Source organism: Rattus rattus, chromosome 14, assembly GCF_011064425.1.
Source record: "Rattus rattus isolate New Zealand chromosome 14, Rrattus_CSIRO_v1, whole genome shotgun sequence".
NCBI lineage: Eukaryota > Metazoa > Chordata > Mammalia > Rodentia > Muridae > Rattus > Rattus rattus.
In genome coordinates, this window is record NC_046167.1 from 5,698,882 (window position 1) to 5,716,028 (window position 17,147).

The 17,147-nt window shown below is 41.6% G+C and overlaps 1 protein-coding gene and 1 pseudogene across 1 annotated transcript in view; both read left to right on the forward strand.

Annotated features, from left to right (window-relative positions):
* The window catches only part of Dnajc1 (DnaJ heat shock protein family (Hsp40) member C1), a 159,781-nt gene that overhangs the window by 106,010 nt on the left and 36,624 nt on the right, over positions 1-17,147 (forward strand). The gene's annotated exons all lie outside the window — the stretch shown is intronic.
* LOC116884148 lies at positions 6,221-6,321 on the forward strand (annotated as a pseudogene).

The window sequence follows — 17,147 nt, forward strand, 5'->3', positions numbered from 1 at the left end:
CCGGGAAGGGGCATAACAATTGAAATGTAAATAAGAAATACTCAAGTTAATAAAGATAAAAAAAGATTTGCTTTATGATTTATGGTCTGCATTGTTAGGAACATATGATGTGCTGATGAAGAGTGACGTTGGAGCTGAGGGAATATGTCGTAGGTGTCTGTCAAGTGAACTCTTCTCCGCAGTGTAACGTAGCCGATGTCTCTAGGTCGTTGTTTGTTTTGTTCTTTTTTTGGTCTGAATGGTCACTGATGAGAGTTAAGTCTAACACTTTTGTTGCTTTGGTCTGTTTCCCTTTTTGTCTCTTACAGAGTTTTTTAAGTTGGGTATCACAAGCTCACTGTTCATAAGTCTGTGATCACTCTTTCTTCTTGGTCACATTACCGTAATGAATAGGTGGTGCCTTTGTCTGTTCTAAGTTTGGTTTAAGCCTGTCCTTTAGATATTGCTGTAGCTGTTGCTTCTGGCTTGAAGGTTGTCCTTGCCTAGATTTCTTATCCTATTTCCCTTCGAGCTCTAACTGATGAGGCAAGCCTCCCGCAGGCAGCACGCGGTCGGACCTTTTTTAAAATAGTCAGCCTGCATCTTTTCCGTGGAGAATGTAGACTGTTTATTTTTAGAATTGTTGTTCGTGGCCTACTGTATTGATAGTATTTGACCTGCCTCTCCCAATTCCATTTCTCTCTTTCTCTCCCATGCTCATATGACTGTATGTATGTGCCCTCTTCTACTTGGTCTTTTAATGGAGTCTCTGAGGTCTGCTATGTTCTGATCTTCCTCACTTTCTTATCACTGGGTCCTAACCAATCAACCACGCCCTCGCGTCCTGAGTCTTCTTTTCTCTTCTCTTTCATCTAGTCTGCGGGTGAGTGAGGCTCTGAACTGTGTGTTTTAATCTCATCTGTTGAGCTTTTTACTTTCAAGATTTTTTTTATTCCTTTCTCAAAATCCCTCTCTTTATTGAGTGTCTCATTCATCTTTTGTATTATGTTTTAAAATTCATTCAGCTATTTCCTTGTATATTGGCATTCACTGGTCTTCATAAAACTTACTCTTTTAAGGGCTGAGAGAGTCTGAAAGACCGAGGTTCCTCATGAATGTGACCTGTGAACTGAACTGCCTATTTCCACACAACACAGAGGGGCTCCAAAGAACCTTTAAACCAGGTCCACTCCCCACTGCAAACCCCCATATTCTTCCCACTACCTCTGGTAGGTGGTGGGCTATAAGGGAGGTTAAAATGTTAAAGAACCATTATTAAACATAGGTTGGAAAAAAGTCAAAGTTACAACATACCAGTACCACCCAGCAGAGTCCGCCGTCTGTTGTGTTATATTTTTACCTTTCCAAACACCACGTGTCTCTCAAGCATCTGCTCTAGTAAAACATCACATGACCCTTTTCCAGGCTGCTTCCAGAAAAATACGTGTCTGTTCTCAGCAAAATGTCTTCTTATAAGATTGTTTCCAGAAAAACATCACATGACACAACTTAGTCTCCAAAGAAACCATAAATTTCCACATCAATTTCTCTATCCCCAATTATTTTGTATTTTAAAAATATTTATTCTTGCATAATTTCATACTTATGTATGTGTGCCTTGCTCATATTGACTCCGAGTCATCCTTCCCGTTGTTCCTAGCCACCTCCAGCACATTCCCCTTTCACGTTCATGTCTTTTGTTTGTTTGTTTCTAGAACCCACCGAGTCTAGTCTGTGCAGCCTCTCCATAGCCATGGACTGTTCATAGCTCTGCAATTAGCAGTGGAAGCTTGGGGCCTCCCCTCATGGAGAGCCATGATGAAAATTAGTGACTGCTGTGATCTTATACAGGCCCTATAGAGGCAACTGTATCTGTTATGAATTTATGAGTGCAGTGGCTGTATCATGTACAAAGACAGCATTTCACAGCACTCTTCCCTGTCCTCTAGCGTTCACGTCCTTTCTGTTGCTGACCCGTTAGCCTTGTGCAATTGGTATAAGTGGGTTATTTAGAGCTGGCTACTCAGCATTACTCATTCACCACACGTTAGAAGCTCTGCACTGGCTGCTGCTCACCTCAGTGAGAAGCATCTCTGCCTCCAGAAGTGTTAATGGCGCTAACAGGAGTGCCTGGAAGGCACTAATCTCCCTCACACAGGTTCTGGGGAAACTTCCTGAACAAAACACCAATGGCTTATGCTCTGAGATCAAGAATCAACAAATGGGATCTCATAAAACTACAAAGCCTTCTGTAAGGCAAAGGACACTGTGGTTAGGACAAAACGGTAACCAACAGATCAGGAAAATATCTTTACCAATGCTACAACAGATAGAGGGCTTATATCCAAAATATACAAAGAACTTAAGAAGTTAGACCGCAGGGAGACAAATAACCCTATTAAAAAATGGGGTTCACAGCTAAACAAAGAATTCACAGCTGAGGAATACCGAATGGCTGAGAAGCACCTAAAGAAATGTTCAACATCTTTAGTAATAAGGGAAATGCAAATCAAAACAACCCTGAGATTTCACCTCACACCAGTGAGAATGGCTATGATCAAAAACTCAGGTGACAGCAAATGCTGGTGAGGATGTGGAGAAAGAGGAACACTCCTCTATTGTTGGTGGGATTGCAGACTGGTACAACCATTCTGGAAATCAGTCTGGAGGTTCCTCAGAAAATTAGACATTGAACTGCCTGAGGACCCAGCTATACCTCTCTTGGGCATATACCCAAAAGATGCCCCAACATATAAAAAAGACATGTGCTCCACTATGTTCATAGCAGCCTTATTTATAATAGCCAGAAGCTGGAAAGAACCCAGATGCCTTTCAACAGAGGAATGGATACAGAAATGTGGTACATCTACACAATGGAATATTACTCAGCTATCAAAAAAATGACTTTATGAAATTCATAGGCAAATGGTTGGAACTAGAAAATATCATCTTGAGTGAGGCAACCCAATCACAGAAAAACACACATGGTATGCACTCATTGATAAGTGGCTATTAGCCCAAATGCTCAATTACCCTAGATGCACAGAACACATGAAACTCAAGAAGGATGACCAAAATGTGAATGCTTCACCCTTCTTTAAAAGGGGAACAAGAATACCCTTTGGGAGGGAATAGGGAGGCAAAAAGTTAGAACAGAGACTGAAGGAACACCCATTCAGAGCCTGCTCCACATGTGGCCCATACATATACAGCTACCCAATTAGATAAGATGGATGAAGCAAAGAAGTGCAGGCCGACAGGAACCGGATGTAGATCTCTCCTGAGAGACACAGCCAGAATACAGCAGATACATAGACGAATGCCAGCAGCAAACCACTGAACTGAGAATGGGACCCCCGTTGAAGGAATCAGAGAAAGGATTGAAAGAGCTGAAGGGGCTCGAGACCCCATATGAACAACAATGCCAAGCAACCAGAGCTTCCAGGGACTAAGCCACTACCCAAAGACTATACATGGACTGACCCTGGGCTCCAACCTCATAGGTAGCAATGAATATCCTAGTAAGAGCACCAGTGGAAGGGGAAGCCCTGGGTCCTGCTAAGACTGAACCCCCAATGAACTTGATTGTTGTGGGGAGGGCGGTAGTGGGGGGAGGATGGGGAGGGGAACACCCATATAGAAGGGGAGGGGGAGGGGTTAGGGGATGTTGGCCAGGAAACCGGGAAAGGGAATAACAATCGAAATGTAAATAAGAAATAACCAAGTTAATAAAGATGGAAAAAAAGAAAAGTAGAAACAAAGAAATGTATGTGAGTATTCATGAGTCATGTGGTAGTTATGATGTTGAGAAGAGCCACTTACCAAGAATCTTAATAAACTTTGTATGTTGACTTGAGAAAAAAAAAGCGCCTCTGCCTTCAGAAGTGTTAATGGCGTGAACAGGGTGCTTGGAAGGCACTTCCGCCTTCTTAACTCCCTTTCCTACCCCGCTTTCTTCTATTATTAACTTTCTCTCCTAAACTTTTTCTGCCCTGTGTTGTGCGTCTTCTTCCTGATTTCTGCCCTCTATAGACATTCCGAAATAAACACATAAATGTAAGAACGTGAAGCTGGATCACATATGAGAGAGAAGCATATGAATGTTTATCTCGCTGGCTGCGTGTTACCTCACTTAATATAATACTTTTCAGTTCCACTCATTTTCCTATTAATTTTGTAGTTTCATTTTTCTTTACAGCAGAGTAAAATTATTTTGTGTGTATGAACCACATTTTTATTATCCATTCATCGGTCGATAAACATCTAAGGTGATTCCATTTCCTGTTTGTCAGTAGGCCAGCATTGGACATGGGGTGCAAGTGTCTCTGAGGTAGAAAATGGGGCCTTCGGTACAGCTGAGTCTCATGCTAGTCCTGTCTTTAACTTTCTTAGCAGCCTGCGCTCCTGCTGAGTTCTGTGGTGGCTGCCCTAGTTGACACTCTGCCAGTAGTGGGTGAGAGTGCCCCTTTCTTCCCTCGTCACCAGCATTTGTTACTTGTTTCCTTGATAGCCATTCTGAGTATAGTGACGTGAAATCTCAAAGTACAGTTAACCTGCTATTGTTCATCTCTGACTTTACATCTAAGTATTTGTTTTATGAAGTTGAGTGGCACCTGTGTTTGGGGTATAAATGTTTAGAAGCAGAGTGTCCTTTTGATAGATATCTTTTTCAGCATGATGTGGACTTAATAAATTTGAAATCTTTTGATGTCTAATGACATAGAGCACTGGCTAAATGCTTGTTAGCTGTTTGTATTTCTTCTTTGGAGAGCTCTCTCTTAGTTCTGTAAGCTATGTTTTTAGTTGGACGGTTTTCTACCATTCTCTTTTAGTTTCTTAAGTTGTGGTATATTCTGAAGAGTGGTTCTGTCGTGCATGGAGCAGACCCATTCAGTAGCGCGCGTCTTCACTGAGTGCACTCTCTTTTCCTGCAGCACTTTAATGTACGAGACCCCGCTGTCACACGTGGACTTGGCTCCTGGTCCCATGTCCTTCCCTAGGCGTGTTTCCTGAAGCACTCTCCCTGCGTTTTCTCTGGCTGTTTTAAAGTTTCACTCCTCGCCTTGAGATCCTTGATCCATTTGGAGTTGATTTTTATGGGTATTAGAGATAAGGATACAGTTTTATTGATTCTTCCGTGTGAAGAGAGCCAATATTCCCTCCTTGACCATTTGTCAAAGATGCTGGTTTTCTCCAGGGTACATATTTTGTGTCTTGTCAAAAAGTGGGTGGCTGCAGCTGGGTAGTCTTGCAGCTGGGCGTTCTGCTTTGTTCTGGTCTCTTGATCTGCAAGTCTGTGTTGTGCCAGTACCACGCTGCTTTTCTGCGCTGGCTCTGTAGGATGATAGCATGAAGTCACATCTAGTGATAACTCTAACTGCCTGTCTGGGTCTTCCATAGGAATTTTAAGATTTTTTTTCACCGTGAAGCACACCAACTATCAGAATTTTTATTGAGATTGTGTATACCGGTATATTGCCATAGATAGGATGGACATGTTTACTATATTACGAGTATGAACAGTCTTTCTGTCTTCTAGTGTCTTCTCTAGTTTCTTTCCTTAATACTTTTAAGGTGTCTATTGTAGCGATCTTTCACAGCCTTAGGTTAGGTCTATTCCAAGGTTTTGTTTTTGTCATTCTCCCTAAGGTTTTTGAGACTATGATGAATGGAATTTTTTTCAATACTTATAGTTAAAAGTGCCTACATGAAGAAATCAAGGGAATCTCAAATAAATATGTCAGTGTTATACCTTATGGCCAAACAGAAACAAACTAACCGCCAATCAGTAGATGGGAAGAAATCATTGAGTATAGAAGTTAATTTAAAAACTAAACAAAACAAAATTTATCAATGAAACACATTTGGTTTTTTGACAACACAGATTGACAAACCTTGAACCAAACTTACCAAAAGAAATACAGAAGGACCATATTAGTAAAATTGGAGATGGAAAGAAAACCATTACAACAGATATCAATGAAATTCATAAAACCACTAGGTGTTACCTTAAAAAGCATATATTCCACTACATTGCAAAAATCTAAAAGAGATGAATTTTTCAGGAAAGACCAAGGTGAGATAAACATCTTTAATAAGCATTAAGATGACAGTTGTAATTAAAAATCTTCCAACTAAAGCTTCCCAAAAAAGCTCAAGCCAACCTAGATTTACTGGGGCAATTAAACTAGACCTTCAAAGAATACCAACACTTATCAAATTATTCTATTCAAAACAAAAATGGTCATTACCAAGGCTTTTAGAATGCAGTTTCTCATTTGCTGTGGAAACAAAAGAAAAATAGGTTTTCCATATGCTAAAATAACCTGTTGGGAAACATTTTTTTGACAAATCTTTATCCAGTTGTTACTTTATATGTAGATGGTTCTAGAATACTGACTACTCATCCCATTACTCCCATGTTCTTATTATGCAGGGCTAAAACGCACAACTGGATGCCCTTGAGAAAGGGCTATTTTCAGAGTGCCTGGATGGACAGCAAAGAAATCAAACCAACCACTTAAATAAAAATTTATTGACAATAAATAATTTTATACATTAAAAAAGAACCCTTAAAAAAAAAACAAAGCAAAACAAAACAAAGGAATATCATAAAATTGTATAAGAGGGGATACTGTTTTACTTCTGTGAACAGACAGCATGACCAAGGCAAGTCTTATAAAGGACAACATTTGATTGAGGCTGGCTTACAGTTCAGAGGTTCAGTCCATTATCATCAAGGCAGGAAAATGGTAGCATCCAGGTGGGCATGGTACAGGAGGGGCTGAGAGTTCTACATCTGCATCTGAAGGCTGCTAGTGGAAGACTGACTTCCAGTCAGCAAGGAGGAGGGTCTTAAAAACAGGGCCACACCTCCTAATAGTGCCACTCTCTGGGCCAAGCATATACAAACCATCACAGATACAATACCAGATAAAGATGCAACAAAAAGAAAATTATAAGCCAGTTTCTCTGATCAGTATAGTTGCAAAAAATTCAACTTACAGAAAATTGTAAGTACTTTGCAAAGTTCTTAAAAACTAATTTCAAGAACATCAAAAAAGTATTCACCATGATCAAGTTATGTTTATTCCAAAGATACAGAGATGGTTATAAATCAGTCAGTGTTAAAACTTATACAGATGAACTTAAGGATAAAAACCATGTAGCTGTGTGGATAGATGCAGAAAAGATATTTGGCAAAAATCAAGTCCTGAAGAAGTGAAATGTGAAGAAACAGAAGAAATAAAATATTCATTATAATAAAGGCTATATGTTATTCTTAAATTTCTTCTTTGATTTCTTTAAACAGTGCACTATTGAGTGAATGGATCCTTAATCTGAGTTTTGTATATTCCAGAATCTTTCTGCTATTGACTTGTGGTATTATTCTTTGGTGATCTGATAGAATAGAAGGGAATACAGCTTTTCTGTATTGTTGAGAGTTGCCTTGTGTTCCGTACATCATCTATTTTAGACAATGTTCCATAGGCTGCTTTTAAAAAGAGTGTTCTTCTTCAGTATTTGGATGGAATGTTCTACAGATGTCTCTAGTCCCTTTGATCTGTATCATTTAATTCATATATTTCTTGGCTTCTGTTGAGAGTACCAGTCAATTATTGAGTAATTATTGATAGTAGGTATTGAAGTCACCCACTTCTGTTATGGTAATTAATCTGTGACTGTACATCAGTATGTGTTTTATGAAACTGGGGGCACCTATATTTGGAGCATATATAGTTAGAATCATATTGCCCGCTTAAGAAATTGCTCCCTCAATCAGTATGAAGTAACCTTTTTTCTCTCTTGTCACTGGTTCATATTGCAGTCTTATTTGCCAGATATTAAAACGTGAGTGTTTCCAGGGTTCATTTGCCTGAAATACTTTTTCCATCCTTTCTCCTTAAAGTTCTGTTGTTTTTATGTGAGGTGCATTCTGTGGAGGCAACAGGTGGATGGTGGCTTGTGCTCTTTAATCCAGTCTACTAGTCTGCGTCTTTTGTCTTGAGAATTCAGACCTTTAATGTTGAGACTTGTTATTGAAATCTACGGATCGATCTCTGTCATTTTGTTGATTTCATAGTGCATGGTTTTCTTCCTCTCTAAATCTAATCTAAAGTATTATTTTAGTACTGTTTATATTGTGCTCTGACCCACGGATGCATTTGTTTTTTCTTCATTTGAAGAGTTTCTTCAACTATCTTCTGTGGCCATTTGGTCTTTTTATTGTTAAAGACTTTATTTTTCCTTTTTTTTTTTTTTTTTTTTTTTTATTTTTTTTTTCTTTTTTTCTTTTTTTTTTTTTTTTTTTACCCCTATTTTTTTTTACTTCCATTTTGGGCAAGGCCCTGGGTTTGGTCCCCGGCTCAGAAAAAAAAAAAAAAAAAAAGAATTTGTATCTGGGACTGGAGAGGTGGCTCAGAGGTTAAGAGCACTGACTGCTCTTCCAGAGGTCCTGAGTTCAAATCCCAGCAACCACATGGTGGCTCACAACCATCTGTAATGAGTCTGATGCCCTCTAAATAAATCTTTTTTTAAAAAAAAGAATTTGTATCTGTTCTAGGTATTAATACTATGAATCTCCTGTGAGCACTGCTTTTACTTACTTTACATTATATACTTATTATTACTTACTTTACATTGTATACTTATTATTACTTACTTTACATTGTATACTTATTATTACTTACTTTACATTGACTTACTTTACATTGTATACTTATTATTACTTACTTTACATTGTATACTTATTATTACTTTACATTGACTTACTTTACATTGTATACTTATTATTTGCATTATGTATTGGCTACCTAATCTAAACATTTAACAGTGGTTTTGCTTTCATTCAAGTTAAGACGTAATTTCCTTTTTTGTTTGTGAACTGTTATATATATGGTATTTCCCCTATATATTACATATATATATATGAGTATTTTCCCTGCATGCATGTATGTGTACCACATATACACCGTGCCTGCAGTGATCAGAAAAGGGTCGGAGATCTCCTGGAGCTGGAGCCATATACAGTTGTAAATGCTATGTAGGTGCTAAGAACCAAACCTCTGCCAGAGTAGCCATGCTCTCACCCACTGAGCCAGCTTGCTGTGAGGCTCACAGCACACAGGAAGCATCATGGAGGAAGGTGTGACAGAGAAGGCTGTTGACTTATGCCAGTGAAGAAGCAAATATGAAAGTGCAGGCGAGAAGTATAAGGCGTGTCCTCAGCGGCACTCTCCTCTCCAGGGACACGCTTCCTCCAGCTAGGCTTTCCAGACCAACAGCCCATCCAGAATGTAAATCTCTCAGTGGATTAATATTTCATAAAGTTTTAGGGTCCTCATGATCTAGTATATGAACACATATACATATTTTTTTTTCTGAGAGAGAATTTCTCTGTGCAGCCCTGTGTGTTCTGAAACTCACTCTGTGGATCAGGCTGGCCAAACTCACAAAGATCCTCCTGCTTCTGCCTCCCGAGGCTACAGTTAAAGTTGTGGGCACCACTTCCTTGCCTGATATATATATTTTTGGTTCTTTTTTTCGGAGCTAGGGACCAAACCCAGGGTCTTGCGCTTCCTAGGCAAGCGCTATACCACTGAGCTAAATCCCCAACCCCCTGATATATTTTTTTTAAAGCTGATAATTTTCTTTTTATTTACTTTCTGAAATGATGTAGGTAGTGCTTTAATCCAGTTAGAGGATATCAAAACTTTGTGGAAATAATTATTCAAATTGCTGATTGATTAAAGTAAGGTTTTACTGTCAATGGAAAGAAAGTCACAACAATATTTCCATCATAAGTATTATACTAAATTCCTTTAAAATCATACGTTTCCTTCTCATCTTTCCCTGGTGACCTAGTGGTAATGTTCTGTAGTGTTTTATGCTGGAGACCTGAGTTTCATCCCTGTTCTCGTCACCTCGCTCTAAGTAAAATCACTATCCCGCATCCTCATTGCCGTCGGGCGTCCCCTTGTTGCATTGTGGTGGAAGACCTTCAAGAAAGCACAGTGCACAAAGGACAGCCTTTCATCTTGAGGAACCAGTGTCTTCTAGCTATTCCTGCGTGTTTTTCTTTGCTGTTGGATTGACTTTCTCACTCTAGGAAAAGGGGGAAAAGGTCTTTAGAAGTAAATGCTTTTTCAGTCATTTAAATGAATACAATTGTTTTATTTGCTTTCCAAATGTATAGGCCTCTTTGGTTTGAAAGTTACTTGGATATATTCTTAAGCAGAAAGTATCCCAACTAGTAGTGGTTTTTATCGCATAAAAGTCACCTTTCAGAACCCTCTCATTTACCTCTAATGTGTCTATTTTTTTCTGTTCATTTGATAGTTTCTACCTTGCTTCATATGTGATACAAGACATGACACTATTTTCAGAACACAAATGATGTAACTGTAAATGTCTAAAATTAAAACCTCTTCCAAGTTACTATATTCTGCAATCCTAAAGTGTAAGGCAGTTTCAAGTATATACATGTGGGTATGTCCTTCCCAAAGGGTGTTCCTCTGAGCATGCACACATACATGTTCATGTTCTCTAACATACTCAGTCCTTCCCTTCCTTTCTTCTTCTCTTCACCAACATTGTTCCCAATGGCCTTTTGCTATACCTCAGAAAGAAGTCATCTCACTGATTGTGAAACACACGAGGCTGGCGTCCTAACGTCCTCACCTGCTGTGACACTGAACGCTGCAGTTCTTGGAAACATGCCTGAGTATTTACTCTCACCCATCTACAACAGGGTAGGGCTTTGGAAGAATCCCAACTTGTTTTCAGGTGCTAGAAATGAGAGTGTGTGAGGTCCTGAGCTCAGTGGTTACGACAAGCTCTTGCAGGGCTCTCATCTTGCCTGCCTCTATTCAGGATGACGTTAAGCCAATATTATACTCAAATCCTATCAGTCGGGTGAAGACAGATGAGTCTTCTTTATGAAATGGGAGTGACCATTTGTTTGTATTATGGAGTGTTCCAGAGTGGGTGTAATTTTTAAACTAGTATCATATTACTGTGCCATCATTTATTACTATATTGTTAGCTCTATTAGTAAGTTTTTTCTGTAGGTTATTATTAATTTTTTTCCAGGAAGAAGCTTTTCAATAATCTTACAGTTACACATTTAAACTAACTTTCTCTATCAACGTGTTAGAGTAGAGGTGCTGTGTACCAGCGTGTGTGTTTTCAGATGTCTCCTTGGAAGGAAGGATCCTTGCTTTGTAGCAGTGCTGGGTTTCTGTGGTTGGTTGTCTCCACTGTCAGCACAGTAAAGGGCTGAGGAGGTGCATAGTCACTGCAGACAGAGTAGCTAGAAACGTCCATAGCATTCAGATAGTGACCTGTGGTCAGACAGGAGTGCATCCTGACTGGATCTGAAACACTGAAGTCTGAACTGCTTTGAGCATCATGCTGAGTCTTGGGTTAAGGATTGCTCGACCCGTGAGACGTCTGTGACAGTGATCCAAAGTGCGGCCCTCTAACTCTAAGCATTGGTCTCAAGTATTTTGCAGATGAGATGTTTGACACTTATGCATTCTTTTGGTATAACTTAATTAGTGTTAAGTTTATATAGTTTTATGTTTAACTTGGGATATATTTAACTGAATCAAAATGTGTCTGAAAATAGTTGATATATTTAGGCTCCAGCACACTACCACTCTTGGAGAAAAATTGGTTTCTTTACCTCAATTGAAACAAATTTGTATAAAGTTCAGGGAAATATAAAAATATCCACCTTAATTCTAATTCAGCCATTTTCTAGTCTCTGTAACCATATACAAAATTATTTACTTTAAGTGACTATATAAATTATTTTCCTGGTGTTATTTCCTGTTGTTATTCATACCAGTCTGTCTATTGTTTTCTTTTGTTATCTTTGTACTATAGTTGACATCTTTTTTACCTTTCTGTTATTGGATTAAAAGGTAAAATTTGACTAGGACTGTAATTTTAAGCCTGTTAAACTCAGTATCATTTTTCCAGGCTTAAAAAAACAACCAAGTTAGTGAGCACTTGTCATGAAAGCATGAGGCCCTAAGGCTGATTCCCAGGACCCAGGTATGACAGCACACTCTTGAGTCCAGGGGGTCAGGTGCAGGTCTCCTCTCTCAAAACATAGTAGATGGGTACTGGGGAATGGGACCCGTGAGTGACCTGTGGGTTCCACTCATGCACATATATATATACATATGCCTGTATGCATGCAGACACACACGCACACACGCACTAAGATAGACCCTGAGAACACTAGAGTGTTAACGGGATGTTTTTGTGTAGATCTTAGAATTTTTTGTTGTTTTGTTTTGCTTAAGGCTTTTTAATGTACATTACCTGGTACAAGCTGAACTGTCCAGTGACAGACAGGTCATTTATCATTGTTGTCACTCTCTGTATTGATCCTTGACAGTGTCATCTTACTTCTTATCACTTATTAGTTTATCCTTTAGGAAAATTGTTTTTATCATGTCATAAAACATGTCATAAAACGCTTTTTTCCTCTTCAGAGTAATTTGTGCCAATATCAGTTCCAAATTGCCTTTCTTTTGCCAAAAGATAAAAATTTGAATTTTCCCTATTATAAAAATGATGTATTTTTTGGATTTGGGTTTTAAAGATCCCTGTGTAAGTAAAGCATATAGAAAAGGGGGAAACTTTATTATAGAATAGTTTCAAGGCTATTCACCACAGTAATTGCACAACACTATTAAAATACACTCTGGCGTTCTTCGAACTCTCAGGACGGGGAGACCAGTTCTGTGAGGACTGGAGTGTAGTCTGGTGGTGGTGGCACACCTTTAGTCCCAGCACTCTGCGGCTGAGCCTAGAGATGGTCTATAGAGCAAGATATGGAGAAACCCTGTCTCAAAAAATAAAACAACAACAGAAAGTTTTCAATGTTTATTATTACGCACTTTGCGTTCTTGCTTCACTAAAATTCTACTTTCAGTCTTTACAGTCACTTCCTGTGGAGATTTAGCCCCTGTGCCCTCACAGCTTTGTCTGAGGTGTAACTTATATAATAGCAGTATCAAATGCGTCTGTCCTCTCGGTGTTTCCCAACACAGTCTTCATTCACGCTCTTCTTTGCCCAGAGCCTATCATTAGTCCGTCCTTAGTCTCCGGGCCTCACCCTTTTCTCTGTGTGCAGAGACACCCGGTTCTCTTCTCTGACGGCAGAGAACCACAGGCTTCAGCTCTGCTCACACTGTTGCTGGCCAGATGGAGTAAGGCCCAAGAGTTCACAGACCTTACCCCTTCCAGTTCTAAAAACTTTGCCTTGCTTTGTCTCAGTTACTGAATTTATATTCAGAATTTCTTTGCTCATGCTTCTTTCTTCACATACAAATGAATTCTAAGTGATGTTTTACAACTAAAGACGGGATTCTTCTGAACTGTGACACATTGATCTTAAGCAGAAGAATGTAGAATTCAGCAGATTTTCATACTTCACTAAATTAACTAACTCATCTCATTCTAGTACTTTATAGTTATATAGTTGTGTAGTTGTATAGTAGTTGTTTCTTTGAGTAAAAAGATAATAGCTATAGTCTTGCGTGAGTTTTACAGACTAGGATAAAACAGAAGCATAGAACAAAGTATACGTTTATATGGATACAATACTTATGTCCCAGCTTGCCAGAGAGCATTCGTGTATATTGTAATGGACGAATACTATGAAAATAGTGAAATGTGTACTAAAGGTGGATCAGACATACACTGTGATTTAATTTTCCAAAGATTAATGGAATTATAAATTTTATCACTATCTGTTCCACTGTCTACTACTCTCTAATGTCACCTTCAGTTTTATAATCTCATGCAAAAACTGTCCCACACAATACAAAGATTATCTTTAAATCATTTCTCTTGTGCCGATTATTGACTCTAAGTTATAGTTTATATTCTATAAACTGAATTTTTTCTTAGAAGCTTTCTGTAATGGAAGTAGTTTACACTTAATTCTAAGAATGCCACAGTAATATTGATAATTAAGTCTCTAAGGTGAGTGTTTTGAGGCCTGCATGTCCTATAGTTGATAACTACCACCTTACTACCTGCTCTCTGCCACCTTCAGTCTCACTGCATCCGTGGGCGTGGAAACCTGAGGACACACCGTACTTCATAACAGCTAAGATGCTGCTTGTGCTAAACAGTGGTTCTCAACCTTCCTAATCCCTAATCCCTTTAATAAGGGCCCTCATGTTGTGATGCCCCCCAACCATAAGATTATTTTGTTGGTATTTCATAACTGTAATTTTGCTGCTGTTATGAATTTTAATGGAAATATCTAATATGCAGCCCCAAGGGATTGAGACCCATAGGTTGAAAACCACTGTCCTAGACAGGCATTATGTTATTAACTAAGTGAATGCCATTTTCTTAGTTGTCCTCTGTATCTCCAAATGAACACTTGGGGATTATAATGTTAAACAGAACAGGTACTGAGTAAATTATGTTTTATTTTAGCAAATGGGAAACTCAGAAAACCAATCATACTGTATTTATAAATGAAAAGGGAAAGATCGGCCTGTGAGGAGGCAGAGTTCTTCCTACTCGCTATGGACAGTGCTGGCCCCGTCCTGTGGACCACTCACTCAGTAAACCTGTGTTCTTCCCATTTGCATTTGTTCCTCCCTTGTATGATGTAAAATACTTTTCTGCATTCTGGGGTATAAGCTTTAGTTTATGTTTTATATTTCCGGGACATCTGTTCTTAATCATGAGAAATGAGAATGCACTTTTTAAGGCTGGGGTATAATTCTTAGATTGTTATGTCCTACTCACTTACACTCCTCTGTCACCATAAACAAACCAATGCCTGAGGTCTTTATATCCACTGAGCTCTCTATAAGGTAAATTGAATTCAATTATTGAACTAGATTGACTCCAGTGATTTGCTTCATCCGGTCTCTTAATACTCACCGTACAGTCTTATCTTTCATGAGAAAATCTTCCTGTCACCATTTCAAGTTCTCGACTAGTGAATAAGCTGACTTATCTTGTGGAATAAGCTGACTTGTCCTGACTTGGAGTTAGAGTCAGGTGGCAACAACACAACAGCCTTCTCAGGAATCTGGGTGAATCTGAAACAATACGGTTAGAATATTCTCATTTCAACTAACTTCCTCCCTTCCTTCCTCCCTTCCTCCCTTCCTCCCTCCCTTCCTTCCTTCCTCCTCCTCCCTTCCTTCCTTCCTCCTCCTTCCTTCCTCCTCCTTCCTTCCTTCCTTCCTTCCTCCTCCCTCCTTCCCTTCCTTCCTTCCTTCCTTCCTTCTTTCCTTCCTTCCTTCCTTCCTTCCTTCCTTCCTTCCTTCCTTCCTTCCTTCCTTCCTCCCTTCCTTCCTTCCTTCCTCCCTCCCTTCCTCCTTCCTTCCTCCTTCCTTCCTCCCTCCTTCCTCCTCCCCTTCCTTCCTCCTTCCTTCCTTCCTTCCTTCCTTCCTTCCTTCCTCCCTCCTTCCTCCTTCCTTCCTCCTCCTTCCTCCTCCTTCCTTCCTTCCTTCCTCCTTCCTTCCTCCTTCCTTCCTTCCTCCTCCTTCCTCCCTCCCTCCTCCTTCCTTCCTCCTTCCTTCCTCCCCCCCTTCCTCCCTTCCTTCCTCCTTCCTTTCCTTCCTCCTTCCCTTTCTACCTCCCTCCTTCCTTCCTTCCTCCTTCCTTCCTTCCTTCCTTCCTCCTTCCTTCCTTCCTTCCTCCTTCCCTTCCTTCCTCCTTCCTTCCTTCCTCCTTCCTTCCTTCCTCCTTCCTTCCTCCTTCCTTCCTCCTCCTTCCTCCTTCCTTCCTTCCTCCTTCCTTCCTTCCTTCCTTCTCCTTCCTTCCTCCTCCCCTCCCTCCTTCCTTCCTTCCTCCCTTCCTCCTTCCTTCCTCCCTCCCTCCTTCCTTCCCCTCCCTCCTTCCTTCCTTCCTTCCTCCCTCCCTCCTTCCTTCCTTCCTCCCTCCTCCCTCCTTCCTTCCTTCCTTCCTTCCCCTTCCCCTTCCTTCCTTCCTTCCTTCCTTCCTCCTCCTTCCTTCCTTCCTCCCTTCCTCCCTTCCTCCCTTCCTTCCTCCCTCCCTTCCTCCCTCCCTCCCTCCTTCCTCCCCTCCCTTCCTTCCCTCCCTCCTTCCTCCTCCTTCCTTCCTCCTTCCTTCCTTCCTTCCTCCCTCCCTCCCTTCCTTCCTTCCTTCCTTCCTTCCTCCTTCCTTCCTCCTCCCTTCCTCCTCCTCCTTCCTTCCTTCCTTCCTCCCTCCTCCCTTCCTTCCTCCGTCATCCTTTCCTTTCTTCTGCTTTTTTGCCTTCCTTCCTTCCTTCCTTCCTTCCTTCCTTCCTTCCTTCCTCCCTCCCTCCCTCCCTCCCTCCCTCCCTCCTTCCTTCCTTCCTTCCTCCTCCTCCTCCTTCCTCCCTCCTTCCTTCCTTCCTTCCTTCCTTCCTCCTCCTCCCTCCCTCCCTCCCTCCCTCCCTTCCTCCCTCCCTTCCTCCCTTCCTCCCTCCCTCCCTCCCTCCCTTCCTCCCTCCCTCCCTCCCTCCCTCCCTCCCTTCCTCCCTTCCTTCCTCCTTCCCTCCCTCCCTCCTTCCTTCCCCCCTCCCTCCTCCCCTCCCTCCTCCCTTCCTCCCTTCCTCCCTTCCTTCCTTCCTCCCTTCCTTCCTCCCTTCCTTCCTTCCTTCCTTCCTTCCTCCCTTCCTCCCTCCCTTCCTCCCTTCCTCCCTCCCTCCCTCCTCCCTCCCTCCCTCCCTTCCCTCCCTCCCCCCCCCCCTTCCTTCCCTCCTCCCTCCCTCCCTTCCTCCCTCCTCCCTCCCCCCCCCCCCCTCCCCCCCCCCTCCCCCCCCCCCCCCCCCCCCCCCCCCCCCCCCCCCCCCCCCCCCCCCCCCCCCCCCCCCCCCCCCCCCCCCCCCCCCCCCCCCCCTCCCCCCCCCCCCCCCCTCCCCTCCTCTCCCCCCTCCCCCTCCCTTCCTCCCTTCCTCCCTCCCTCCCTCCCTCCCCCTCCCCCTTCCTCCTTCCTTCCTCCCTTCCTTCCTCCCTTCCTCCCTTCCTCTCTCTCCTTCCCTTCCCTCCTTCCTCCCTTCCTTCCTTCCTTCCTTCCTTCCTTCCTCCCTTCCTCTCTCTCCTTCCCTACCTTCCTTCCTCCCTTCCTTCCTTCCTTCCTCCTTCCTTCCTCCTCCCTTCCTCCTTCCTTCCTCCTTCCTCCTCCCTCCC